We start from the raw sequence: 12710 nt of genomic DNA on the forward strand, positions 1-12710 counted from the left end.
AACAACCAATCCGGCTTCTGGAGGAAAAATGTGTTGAGTACAACTAAAAATCCCTGTATCATGACTTTTTAAAAGCTGTGATCAAACATAAGTCTGTATGTTGTGATTAGTGCATGTAGTCTTTCATTATAGGCAATAATAGGTTTACCAGGCAAAAAATTTTTAGCGTGCTGTTTTTAAGTCAGCATATACGTTGACTGCACATGCTGATATATTCAGATTTACTTTTAAGAAGAGGCTATGTCATTGTCTGTTTCCTGGTTCTAGCAAACATAACATTATTCTTTGTTAAAAAATAAAAAAATGAGACAGTTAGATGGTTGAGTTTCTCTAGTGAAACCAAGATGTCCTCTAGGGTTCTCCAGTCTTTTTAGAGCAAGATAACTTGATTTGAACCCCCATTCTGGTAAAACCTCAAAGCTCTCCCCAATATTTCTCTGAGGGATTATAATTTTGAGTTCACCACTGCTCTGTTTTCTACTCTCATTGAAGGTATCTTCTCTGTTGTCTGTTGCCATTTTTTAAAGTCACCATTCTGGTGTGCGCCAAAAGAGGGAACGAAGTCCCTTCTCCTTGTTCCCATCCTGCAACCCATCTGCCATCTAAGCGATCGTGAACTTGAGGTTATCACAGTAGCAAAACTTTTACTGATGATCTGAAAGGCAAGGCAAGGAACATAACACACACCAGACCTCACACTTAAAAATGGATTTCGATTCTTGCAAACAAATATGTATCAAAGAGGGGACATTGCCCTGGCTCCCCTATCCCACAGAGCAACTCAGTCTTTCTCGGTATGATGGCCCTTCTTTGCCCACATCCTTTTGGCCCAAACCCACTTTGTCTTATAAGAAATCCAGATTTCTCTCTCTCTTTTTCACAGCCTCTTAACTACCCCTTTAGTTGCATCGTCCCCATGTTCTCAGCAGCCTCGCCTTTGCCCAAACGACAACCAAAGCCCTTCTCCTTCGAAAAGGACCTCTGAACTAGCTATTAAATTCATGTCTTCTACTCTTCTACTTTAGCAAAGCATATGTATTTTTTTCTTTTATTATAGAATCGGATCAATTAAAAAGAAGATGTGTATCTAGTGGTAAGAGGCAGCTGATGAGTTGTCTATCAATATTAGATCGATAAAGGAAATACTGATTATATACCCAGCTAGTATTGGTGGGATAGCCAGATCTCTTTGACTACTTCAGTAATATTTGTACGTGTGTGTGTGTGTGTGTGTGTGTATATGTATATATATTTAATTCAGCCAATGTGGAGCATCTATATCTATATCTATATATATCTATCTATCTATCTATCTATCCATCTGTCTCTCTATCTATCTATCTATTTCTCTCTCTCTTTCAATATATATATTTATATATATGCTGATTTTATATATATATATGCTCCACATTGGCTGAATTAAACTCAAGGAGAAAACATCCATGAACGGCAATGTAGTAGTATTAAGAGCTAGAGCTTAGACTTACATGGGTCCTGACCTCAGCTTCACCAAGGGTTGAGGGACCACTGACATGTCATGTAGCCTATGTGAGCCTCAGTTTCCTCATCACTGAAATGAGGATAATTATAGAACCTACCTAAGAGGATTACTGTAAAAACGAAATAATAGTCATCTCTGGGGGAAATGAAAAGGTATCACAGTAAATGTTTTAAAAATGCTAATAAGTAAGATTCTAAGAGAATCTTGAGGAATAAATTATTAGGAAATTAATAACCGTCATGGAGAAAGGTAGACCTTTCAATCCGAGAGAAAGAAATTGCAAAGAAGAAAGTGGAAGGTTCTAACAGGTAAAACGTATGAATGAAAGCAAACATAGAATATGGTTCTAAAAGCCAGTTGTGTTCAGGATTTGCATTTACGTATGAATATATTTATTGGTGAATTGTATATCAGAGGTGAGAAGGATTCTCTTCGAAGGAAGTTGCAAATGGAATTTTAGGAGAATTGACATCAGGTTATTGCAGGGGGAGGAGAGGGAGTAAGCAGCGGTGCCTACGGAGAGTAGGAGAGAGAGGGAGGAAAATGGAGGTCACATTATATTCTTTTTCAGTCTTTTCCCCATTTCGTTTAATTAACTATATCAGAGTACCTGAAAAAGATTCAGGACATATTTTTCCTACAAAATTGTGTGTAATCTCCACTAATTAAGTCATCGGTGAACTACTAGTGGTTTTACAAAATTTAGCTCATTACTTTGTCTCATCTTGCAAGAATAGAGTGCCGTATATTTGGCCACAAAGATCAACAGAACGATCCCTTACTGTGGCATTGATTTCTCTCGTCAACTAGATAGTGAGATGTTGCCAGTTCACTGTGAATCATTGTTCGGGCTTTGATGGCAAATACAACGGAAATACAAATACAACAGAAATACGATAGAAATGATTTGGTTCTATTTATTTTCCCTCCCTGCATCCTGAGTCATAGGGTACACCCTATTAAAATATGGATCTCTCCGTTTGAAATCTCTTTCACTAATTTAGGTCTCACATATATAGTTTAAAAGTTGCTCAATGTTTCGGGGGGAAACCCACAAAATTTCAATTGAAAACTATTTTTATGAACAATTATTTCATTTATGAATAAGGTGACTTTATAAAAGAAGACAGAATTTACTAGATTGACTACTTATTTTGATTTATACAGGCTATAACATTTCTAAAGGTTTTGTATTTTTATTTCTGGCTCTTCAACGTCAAATATTTTCTCTTTTTTAAAAAAATCTTTATTTCTGAAATAGATCATAAGCGTAAAATAGTTTCCTCAATGGCAATATCTCTGGAATAAATGTGACAATATAACCCTAGAACGTGCCTTCATTCACTTAGGCATTTGTTGCAAATACATACGTTGAATACCTATGAACCCGAGACCATTTCTGTTACTATAGGGACAAATACACGCATGGATTTATTAGTTTCTAAAGGCTTTTCTTCAAAATGATGAGTAAATAAATGCCTTTATAAATGATAGGTTCCCATTCTTGCTAAGTGGGAAGGAAGAGAGTCCAAGAAAGGATTATAAAAATATCACATTCAGGGCACATTTTGGTCCAGAAACAGCTGCTCTAAGTCCCCCTGAGGCTTTGTAGGACCAAGCAGGGCTGTAAAACATGCAGTTCACGTGGCAGGACCTGAGGCGGGAAGCCTCCTACTCTTTGTGGCACAAATCAAGAACCAGATGGTTCTCGCCTGCCAGTGGTTGGAGATGAGGAAAGCACGGGTTAATCCCAAGAAATAAGAATCTGACTCACTGTCGTTATACACCTCGCTTTGGCCCAATCAAATACTTTTAATAAAGAGAATCCATGATAGTCAAGAGCTGAAGCGGTCTTGAACTCTGAGAGGAAGCGTGGCTTAAATGTGTTCACCTCCTGGAATGACTGATCTCGGACAAATAGTAGGCACTCAGCAACAACGACGAATTGTATATATTTGTGTGTGTTGTGCTTTGTAATTTTAAAAAAGTACTTTTGCCCATTTTTGATAGTAGTTATTCTTTTCCTTGACTTGCAGCTCATCACATTTTGCTGTTCCCATGTTGCTTATGCTAGTAACTTCTCCCCCTTCTAATTTGCTGCTTAATTTACAGCGTGCTGGAAAATCATACGCCCGAGCTTGTTGGAAGTATGTGTACACCGCAAGAGATGCTGTAAGCGGTTTTGGCCCTGGTGGCTCACTCAAAAATTTCGGTCTCGTGACATTGATTTTTGACTGCTGGGAGGATATTTTGTTTTGTTTTGGGGCTTTCTCCCTTTGTTTAACTTTCTGGTTTTAGCAGTGGTGGAGGTATATGGGTGATCTTTGGATAAGTCAGGTGTTATGATTTCCAGAAGCCTTTCTTATCATCAATAAATAGGGGCTCAATTCTTGAATATTCTTTTAAAGCAGGTCCAGGATTGTCCAATATTCGGGAATTGTTTCAAGAGTGAGTATTCTTAAGTAACTGGAGTCAAAGTCAACCTCTAGACATTCGCTTATAAGAAAATATGATCTCCGCTAGCTTTTTTGCTGGAGTGAATTTGTACCCTCGTCAGAACTCAGATACGCCACCACCCATTGATTCTGATAAACAAACTGACTTCCTTCACAACCCTTGAAAATCAGCTATTATATTTTATACCTCCTTGAGAGCTCTTTGATACCCAGAAAAATGTCTTTTACAAAGTAGGTGCTAGATAAATGTGTCAATTAATGAAAATGTAGAGAAGTTATCCATGACGTTATGAAAATATAAAAAATGTCCTTGATCTGTGTAGATCCTCCCTAGACAGAGAAATCTTGCAGTGATTTAGATGGCCCTTTTAAACAACGAAGACGGATAACTCAGCATTGCTGCCAACTGTGCCTATGGACTTTCATGCAAATGGCCTCTGATAGGGACTGAAGGGGATGCTACAAAAGGTTTAGAATCCATTATCCTAACATCTTTATTATACTTGACTCTGACCCACTAGTTCAAACTGTAATATACTACAAGCATATATACTATGATGTATGTACCTGATTTTTTCTTATTCGTGACTGAGTCTACTTGCTTGATATAATACAGCTTTATTATTATTATTAGATTCTTAGGCTTCTAGAATCACTTCAGCCCAATGAGTAATTTGAAACGAATAACAACTCTCCCACATTCTCATACTTTTTGGATGGCAAACCATCAGTGCCTATTCTAGAATGCATTGGAATTAACTGTGTTTTCTGGCCGGTTGTTAGAAACTGTGGGGGGAAAAAAGAGGAATCTTCTACTGGCTAATGACATTTAGTAAGTGAGTAGACTTGGGACAAGAAGCCTAAGGAAAGCAGGAACAGAGGTAGGGAACCAGAAAGAAGAAAGGCCCGTGTAAGAAGGGGGAAATGCATTGTGATGGTATTCAAGGTGCTGATCAAAGGTGGTGCCAGGCTCAGTGAGCCCCACGTTCGCTGAAAAGAGGAAACCTATTAATGAAGCAATAAGAAATAAAACTGCTGCGCAGTAAAGGGAGATGGTCCTAGGGTCACAAGGCCTGAACGTGTCCCTCATAGGCCAACATCGCGATATAACTTCAAGCACTTCCTATATAGCTAACAGTCATTGTTGAGCACTTAGTGTCTGCGTAACGCAGTCTTTGGCCTTGGAGTACAAGGTTGAAGGGGACGGTAGTCCAGTTCTCAAACTACTCATGGCCTCTGGCAGAGTTGTCCACTTTGAGTTGGGGTGGAGGATGCTGGGAGTGGCTGTTGGAACAAATCATCCGTCTCACTGTCAGGAAGCTGACACGCTCTGCTCTCTGTGTTTGTGGATGAGAAGGGAGGAGAGGGGCAGTAGCGACACCGGAAGGCTTCGAGGGCTGTGGTAAAGGCTGGCCATCTGGAGTTTTCCCATAGTTCCTGGCTGGACTGGGAAGAGGGTCCTGACTGTATGTAGGACCACTCCAGTCTTTGTCCTGCAGTCCTATACTTTCTGCTTCTGCAGTGATCGCGCATTAACCGATAGCATGCACCGAGTCATCAGGGGAAGAGTCAATTATAGCCAGTGCCTGCTGTTTCCGAGGGCAGTATAAAGCAGGTAAAGGTGTTTATGAACTAACCCGTAAAACAATGTCTACCAATAAGCAATAGGAAATAAAACAGCTGCGTGGTAAAGGGAGATGGTCCTAGGGCCACTCCCAGCATCCTCCGCCCAAAGTGGACAACTCTGCCAGAGGCCATGAGTAGTTTGAGAACTGGACTACCGTCCCCTTCATCCTTGTACTCCAAGGCCAAAGACTGCGTTACGCATTGCTGGTTGAAATCAAGTATGCCACGTAGAATATTCAAAATGAGGGTGTCGGTCTGCATTTATTAACATAGAAAGATTTTTGTGACACGTAGTTAAGTGGTAAAATAGATTTTTAATGTCTTCTTTCTCTAAAATGATCTTCTTCCTCCCTTCGTTCCTTCCTCTCCGCCTCCTTCCCTCCCTCCCTCCCTCTCTATTCCTTTCTCTTCACTGGGGAGACAGCCACCGAAATAGTAATGGCTATTATCTCAGGGACTCCTTCCTGAAAGTCTCTGAGAGGCCACGTTTTATTTTATTTCTTTTAAGTGATCTGTGAATGGAACAAATGCGAGAGAGACACAAGAAGTTTGGGAACATAATATTTCTCATTCGTGGTCAGCAAGGGGGACAAGTAAGCGATAGTACTAGAGTTCCCATAGCACTGGGTTTATCTAATATTCATTCTCAGGGAGAAAAACCTGAACAGAAAATCAGAGACCAAAAATATTACATTTTTAAAAAAGGGATAGGGTCCCTTTTAGGTCCCTAGTAGAAAATATCTTAATAATATAAGCATTCACAGAAAGAGTTCATACAGCTCGTAATTTGAAAGATCTGTAAGCATTTTCTAAATATCTGGTGGAACCATTTTCAATAAGGGAAATTATATGCAGATGGATAGTGTGTTGTTTGGCTTATAATTAACTGAACTGTTGGGAGTGAAAACATTACATCTGTGTTAACAGAGATAACACGATAATGTGAAAACAAGCTTTTTAAAAAAAAATTCTGCTTATTAAGCGAAATACGTCGAAGTAAGTTGCCCTTTCCCACTGGGGTTCAGTGCACACATGCACAGATGGGTGTTTTCTCTACGTGAGCATGTGCTATGGTGGCGAGAACTCGTCTCTGGCAGGACAGGCTAGGTCAGTGTTGTGCGTGGGCCATTGACCCGTGATGCTGGCCCCTAGCCAGTGTTTTTGACTCTTTTGCTCCCTTACCTTACTACCTGGAAAATGGGAAAACGTCCATAGGCGAAAGCTAGTAATGCCACTGAACGTACATTCGACTCTTCTTAAACATGATTTCCAGCATTAAGAGTGACAATTTTAGTAATTGCTCAAAGAGGAAATATGCAAATTTAAAGAAAAACACAGGCAATAGTTTGCCACCGAAAATGTTGGAAACTATCGTACTCAGATATATGATGCGCAGAGTTTTTTCTATTGTTCTTGGACAGAAAATTCTTATATTGTTACACCTTAGTAGGAGAACTTTCATCTTCATCTCTTACAGAACTGCCCACAGGGACAGAAATAAAAAAATGGCAGAATAACATTTTCATATGATCTGCTAATTCTACAGGGAACAAGAAACATGCGATGGAGCCTAAGTACCAGCAATGTCACCAGTTCCGGCAGGGTTGTCATTCCTGGTAACCATTCCAGTTATTATTTTAGTTACTGGCCCCTCAATCGTGGACAGAGCCCCGAGCAGCTTTTCAGTTAGTATCTTTATCACATCCCTAAATGACATAAAATTCAGTGAGAGTAGCTGAGAATTATTTCCAAATCTCTATTAAACAATCACATCACGAATCGTATGTCTGCTTGAAGTATTAAGTAGATCTGCAACTGATATAATTGTGAGGAATGAAATAAATCGGGAAAAAGGCCAGAAGGTAATTTAATTCTATTCACATACATTTCATTATAGACAATTTCTATTTGAAATGAAATGAAACAGATGCAATATCCTGTCACAGAATTCTGTGGAGTGAGTGCAAGTTTGTTCTAATCATAGATGGCATTTTACTGTTAACGTGATAATGCCAGCATAGCTTTAGAATCCTAAGACCTCTGCTTCTTACAATCTTACCTAGTGCGTCATCTTCATCGTGCTCTTAAGAGAATCATAGACATGTGCTATGTCTGTTTTCAATAGCATTCCACACACATCCAGAAATTTTAAATCATTATGATAAAATATTTATCGAGATTCTGTAATATCCAAGGCATAAGACACATATAAATATATGGCATGATATTCATAGGATACAATATTATTCAGCCATGAGAAAAGGAACGAGGTACTGACACACGCTACAACAACAGGGATGAACCCTGGGAACATTATGCTAAGTGAAAGAAGTCAGACGCAAAAGACCACATATTGTATGGTTTCATTTCTAGGAAATGCCCAGAGGAGACAAATCCATAGAGACAGAGAGTAGATTCATGGTCGCCGTGGCTTGGGGGAGAGGGGAACAGGGAGTGACTGCTAATGGGCTTGGGTTTTTTAGGGGATGATGGAAACGTGGTTGGAAAATGGATCTCTGAGCACCTCTACCTGCAGGGTTTCTCGCTGTTAGCGCTCTCGGCATTTGGGGCTAGATCCTTCTTTGTGCTGGGGGTCCTGCGCACTGGAGGATGCTGAGCAGGGTCCCTGGCCTCCGCCCACCAGATAACCGGTGGCGTCTCCTCCCTCAGTTGTGACAACCAAAAATGTTTCTGCACCTGGCCTTATGTTCCCTGGGGGCAAGGGAGGACGAAATTGCTCCCAGCTGAGAACCACAGATCTGCAGTTTCCTAAGCATCGAGCTGGGTGTAGGGGTGTAGGCAGTGGGTGGGGGCCTGGAGCCGGCGTGCACTTATGGAAAGACCACTGTTTCAGGGTCTCTGAAGGTACAGACATTGAAACCTGAATTCTAAAGTCTGTGATTTCTTTTTAAAAATAGTGAAGAGATGAATAGGAGAAAGAAGATTTAGATAAAACTATTGTTCAAAAAACATCTGGTGGGAAAAATCACTCATTTTTCAGGTTATTAAAAAAGATCGAAATTTGTTATTTAGAAAGTAAAATAAAATAGTATATGCCAGTGGTTTTTATTTTTATTATTATAAAGGATTAGAACCATGGTGCCAATAAATCAGCAAGTATATAAATTTGAATTTGGCGTGTTCGAAGCTAGAACCGTAAAACTGTATTAATGGTTCTCAAAGAGTTTTGCTTAACTCAGCTTTAAAATCATTCTGCAGAATATAAACACCCCTTGAGCAGCAAAAAAGAAGCATGAGATTTGATTTGTACCGTGGCTAACAAAAACAAGTGGGCAATCACAGTTTAATCATATCCTACTAATCTAACTTAGTCTGAGGAATGAAAGAGAGGAAGCGCGTGGGCTTTGGAAATACGTACATTGCAGAGTCAGTTTTTAAGCGTGACCTCTTTTCTGTTCAGAAATGCGTGAGTGGAGGGAGGCCCTCGGCCTCCCTGGTAACTCATTTATAAATAAACAGGTGGAAGGAAATCGTGTCGATGGTCTGTTCTAGTTCTCAGGATCTGCGCCACACAGAGTGCGAATCTTTAAATTATCGAGGCAATAACTGCCATATTTCCTGCTCTCAACTTGAAGGACGTGTTTTCTCCAACTGCCTTCGTCTGCGTAGCCTTGACTAGCTAGGACTTGATACCCCGTGTATGGCAGTGCTGTCAGACTAAAGTTAGTAAACTCGAATTGTGTTTATAAGTAGGCTTCCATTACACGGTGGCTTCTCTGTAAATAGAAAATGTAAATTTTCTTATTTCTCATGGACTTTAGCAGTTACAGAATGTTGCTTTTAGCTCTTGTTTATATCAGGGATATTACCGAGTGCTTCAAACTCAGGCTGGCTCACATCTATTAAAAGGGTCATGTTCCAAGGATGTTTTCAAGATTTAAAGGTTGCACGTTTGCAAGATGTTTTGGTCAACCTGTTCTCCCACCGTGTCAGGACGTAGAACCGACAGAGCGTCTGAAGGAGGCTGGGTCAAACACATCAGTCCTAAAATTGGGTGAGAGCAATACTTCTGGAAAAAAACCTGTGTGGTAGCTCAGTGGAACCACCTGTTCTCACTCAGTTCTTTACAGCAGGGGTCTGCAACCCCCAGGTCGTGGACCAGTACTGGTCCGTGGCCTGTTAGGAATCAGGCCGCACAGCTGGAGGTGAGCAGCAGGCGGGCGGGCGGGCGGGCTAGTGAGCAAGCTTCATCTGTATTTGCAGCTGCTCCCCAGCGACTGCATCACCACCTCAGATCATCAGGCATTAGAGTCTTACGGGAGTGCCGGTCCCTGGTGCCAGAGAGGTTGGGGACCGCTGCGTTCGAGCGTTGTTGTGAGATCGATAAAATGGCCTAAAGTGAGCACGTGTTCACCCATAGCAAGTGCTTAACCAACTTGGAGCTTAGCATTGTGATCGTTTTCTAGCAAAACTGCACAAGCTGCGGCCGAGGAATCTTGAGTCTCTTTACAAAATGCTTCTTGACATTTTTAATAACGTAAGTTTAGAAGAAATTAGTCTCGATGCAGACTACACTTTAGAACCACTCGTGTAGCTTTTAAGTAATATTCATGTTTGGGTCCCCTTGCACCTAGCTTCTGATTTTATTGGTCTGAGCAGTGATTCCAATTCTTACTGGATTTTTGAATCACCAGGAGAGATTTTACAAATATCGATGGCCAGGTGCCACCTTCAGAAAGTAGGTTTCAGCCATGCTTGAGATCGATGGGACACAATCTATTTCACCTTATGAATGAATTATCATGTATGTCTCTTAGACCTTTTCTGTATATAAAAAGCTGTAATTTTATCCACTTTATCCAAATCAGTGGGTTTTGTCTTCTGAGTGAATTTCCATTCAGTGCCATGGGGCATTAAGAACACTCAACACAATGACATTTGCAATTGATTATAAAGACATAGGATCAGACCCACAGAGTTTTAGCGTGACGGCAAACCCACAGTGAGCGCTCCGAAAACGTTTGCTGATTATGGACAAAAAAGTGTTCTTCATGGTCTCTTGGTTTATCCACGAGTATTTCATTTCAAACTATCTTACAGAGTCCACACGAGGCTGCTACAATGTCGATTCGATGAATGGGGTGCATTGCATGAACCACCATCTGAGCGGGCTACTTTGGGTGTAGCTGTTTTGATTTTTACTTCCTCCGAATATAAGGTTTTGTTCATTTAATCAAACAAATCCTGTTGTTTTGCTGTTCTGTAGACATATTATTTGTGTGGCCAAGAATCCGTTTGCAGACGCCACATCACAACTAGATCTGAACGTGGAGAGCAGCCCAGAAAACAAGTGCTAATTGAATCAACTGCTAAAATTACCAGCGACAAACCAGTGTGACCTCCATCACCGGGTTCAGTTAGTGACCCTGCGGGCAAGGACCTGGATTTATTCCAGTATCATTTCCTTCGTCCACCAAAAACCCTCATCTTCGTGATTGATGAAATAATAACAAATGTCAAACTTAAGGCGTATTTTGTTCATCTTGATTTTCTGTATGTCCTTTTTTCTGAATGCAGACATAATATATGTTTGTAAATGAATTCAAACGACATAGAAATGCATTAAGCGGGATGTCAAAGTCCCTAAGAATTCCATCCTCAAGTGATGGCTGCCAAGAAGAAGCAACAGGACTTGAGCTCGAAGGCTCCCTTGGACTCCCAAGCACTTCTCCCCGAGAGTAACCCCTAATCTGTCTTTTCATAGCACAGATAGGTTTTGCCTATTTGTAGAATTTGCATTAATGGTTTCATAAAGTATGGTCTCTTCTGTCAGACTTCTTTGCTCCACAGGACATCTGTGGGATTCTTGCATATTGTGGTAGGTGGTTGGAATGCGTTTATTCTCACGGCTACATAGTATTCCATTGTGTGGATATACCACAATTTATCCATTCTACTTTGATAAACATTTACGTAGTGTACAGTTTTTGCTTATTGCAAATAACTCTGCTATGAACATTCTAGCACACATCCGTTGGTGAACACATGCTTGCATTTCTATTGTTTTTATTGTCGACTTTTTTTTTTGGCTATCAGAGATGGTGTTGAAGTGAATATCCTTGCAAATGTATCTTGCACCTTTCATGACATTTCTATAAAGTACATTTTTAGAATTGCTGGGTCACGTAGTACACATGATTTGAGTAGATATGGCAGAACTGCTCTCTGAAAACATTTTGACTTTGGAGCTTGGTCTGTACCCCAAGCAAACCATCGTGCCTACATCCCTTTGCTATTGTCATTATCTGTGACGCAAATGCTGCTCTTGTGTCTTCTGGACTACGAGGCAAAGCTAATGAAAACCAGAATCTTCTCTCTGGCCTGTTTCAGACGCTCTCTAGTGGGCTAGTGCCTCTCCCATGTGTCCAGTGAAGGACAAAATGTAAAATGACCTAGTGTCCCAAGGTGTCAGGGCATAGTGTGAAAGCGCCAGCTGAACCCAAATAAATTGATGCTATAAGAAGATGCACCAAGTGGACCCCATAGCTCTAAGTGTCCTCCACCCCAGGCTGAGATAACCTCATTTCCCGGGTAGAGATAGAGGTTTCTAATCTGGAAATGCAAGTCCTGTATCTTAGCATCAAGTGGCCCCTTCAAAATGCCCTGTCATTGGGAGGCATCAGGCTAGGGCAGTGTTTCCAAACCTTGGAGCTCTTGACATTTAGCATCAGATCATTGTTTGGAGGTGGTAGGGGGTGAGGGGTGGTCCTGTGCACTATAGGATCTTTGTCACCATCCCTGGCCTCTACCCACTAGATGCCAGTAGCGTTCCACTTCTCCATTATGACAACCAAAAACTGCCTCCAGGCATTGAGAGGTAGAATGACCTCCAGCTGAGGAGCATTGGGTGACTGCTTACAGAGGCCCCTGGCTCTAAATCAGATTATGTTCAGATTCTGGCTTCACCACTTACCGTGTGACCTGGGGTGAAGTACCTAAACTCTCTGTGCCTCGGCTGGCTCATCCGTAAAATACAGATGTTAATAGTAAGATTTACTTTAATTGGTTGTCGTAAACGTTAAATGATCATGCGAAGCAGATAGCAGTCTTTGGCACAAAATAAGTATTCGATGTCATTAGCTTTATTAGTCATAATATTTATTATT

General features: G+C 40.8%; 1 protein-coding gene across 4 annotated transcripts in view; it reads left to right on the forward strand.

Annotated features, from left to right (window-relative positions):
- ARHGAP6 (Rho GTPase activating protein 6) overlaps positions 1-12710 on the forward strand; it is a 446194-nt gene that overhangs the window by 326609 nt on the left and 106875 nt on the right. The window lies entirely within an intron of this gene.

The sequence above is a fragment of the Pteropus alecto genome, unplaced genomic scaffold, assembly GCF_000325575.1.
Source record: "Pteropus alecto unplaced genomic scaffold, ASM32557v1 scaffold511, whole genome shotgun sequence".
Classification (NCBI taxonomy): Eukaryota; Metazoa; Chordata; class Mammalia; order Chiroptera; family Pteropodidae; genus Pteropus; species Pteropus alecto.